Source organism: Galeopterus variegatus, unplaced genomic scaffold (assembly GCF_000696425.1).
Source record: "Galeopterus variegatus unplaced genomic scaffold, G_variegatus-3.0.2 Scaffold3015, whole genome shotgun sequence".
NCBI classification, from domain to species: domain Eukaryota; kingdom Metazoa; phylum Chordata; class Mammalia; order Dermoptera; family Cynocephalidae; genus Galeopterus; species Galeopterus variegatus.
Genome location: NW_007729126.1, coordinates 26,222 through 28,186, shown reverse-complemented (window position 1 = coordinate 28,186; position 1,965 = coordinate 26,222).

Here is a 1,965-nt window from a genome sequence, read left to right as displayed (position 1 = left end):
TGGGCTCCACAACATAGGAAACCATCTCTTATAATGAAGGCTAGTCCGACAGTGATTGCAGTATGTGGCCCCCAAGAAACATGGCCCTAAGCAACAGAAGGAGGGAAAGGGGAGTCCCGCTTGTGTCTGGGTTGGCTCAGTAGTACTTTTTACACTTAATTGGCTGTCTGTGCTAATTTTTTTAGTTGTTGTTGTTGTTCAGAAAAACATGACACAGTGACTCTGAAAATTTTTTGAAATTTATCATGAATATGAAAAACAATAGTTGAAATAAAGAACATAATACATGGTATAGGTAGTATGCTGAATCTGGTTGAAGAATGAATTTGTGAGTTGTGTGATCAGATTGAGAAATTCTCCCAGAATTCGGCAGGAAAGGATAAAGAGAAAATGTATAGAAAAGCTAGGATTATGGCATGTAGGCATAGTAGTACCAGAAAGTGGGGGTTGTGGGGAGGGAAGAGACTGAAAGTACAAAGTATTTTTACAAGTAATGAAGGTGCATTTCCCTGAACTAAAGAAAATGGAGTAACAAATTAAAAGCGCTCATAGAGTGTCTGGCAGGAGACATAGGAAGCACCTACACCTAATCACATTTGGGTGAGATTAAAGATATCTAAGACAAAGGGAAATTTTCAAATTCTCTCAGAGAGAAGAAACAGACATTTACAAAGGAACACAGATCAAATTGGAATTAGACTTCTCAAGAGCAGCTCTGAATACAATGATATTTTTTAACACAGTGAAGGAAAATAATTTAAAAAATACACAAAACCCAAGGAAAGGTGGCCCTGTTCAATGCTTCTAGAAGAGAAAAAGGAATGAGTATTCTGATTATATTATTTGCAGATGATATAGCATTTATCTAGAAAAATAAGGAGCATCAATATAGAAAGGTTGTTGGTTATAAAGTCAACCTAAAAATATCAATAGTATTTCTCTGCACTAGCAGAGAGCACCAAGCACCAGCAACAAACAGAAAATACAGTGAAAATCTTAGTTACTATATGCAACATGAATTAAAAAGTATCTAGAAAGTAATTTACCCAAAAAATACACAAAAAACTTTATGGAGACAATTTTAAAACTCTAATAAAGAGTGTAGATTATAATCTGAGTAAATGGAGAGTTGCTTCATGTTCTTGAATGAAATTACTTAATATAATGATGTCAATTCTCCTTAATTAAACTTTTGTTTGGGTTTTTGTTGCATTTAATAAATGTATTCTAAAATTTATGTGAATTAATAAATGCCCACAAATACCTTAATCAACCTTGAATAAGAAGAGTTAAGAAAAAATGTGTCTATCAGTGTCCAGTTAAGAAATATCAACTTTTCTAGGTTTTCAAACAAAAATAATTAATTATACGAAAAAGTTACAGAAGTTTTAGGAGGGCTGAAGGAGCCAAAAAGTGGACAATAATGTTCCCCAGAGATCAGTGCCTGTGAGAAGATGTTATCACCCCTAGGGCTGGAGGGGCATAGGGAACTTGGTATTATCCAGAGCCCAAAAGTGCTGGGTAGCTGAGACTGAACAGTGCCAGCTGCTGAGCCTGTCTGAGAACTACTGTCACCATCACTTTTCAGGAAGCCAGGAGCCCCTATTTCTGCCGAATCTGAAGCTTCTGCTGCTTTTGGCTTTGCTGCCATGGCTGTCACTGCTACCATGCATATAGTGCTATGGCATTAGTTAGCAGTCTCCTGTAGCTGTCTGTTCTTGCCACAGCCATAGTCATATGCTGTGCACGTTGTGTGGCTGCTGCTGCTGGATCCAGTACAGAATGAAGAAGAAAATGGCTTCTTTTTTCCCCCATTTTCTAAGCATTCAACTAGTCCTCCTCCACCCCGACCACTGGCACTGAAAAGTAGCTAGTGAAGCAGTTCGAGAAATGTACTTTTCAGGCTTCCAATTACTGCAGTTCTGAGGAGAGTAATGTGGGCAGGAATGGAACTGAGAGCCAACA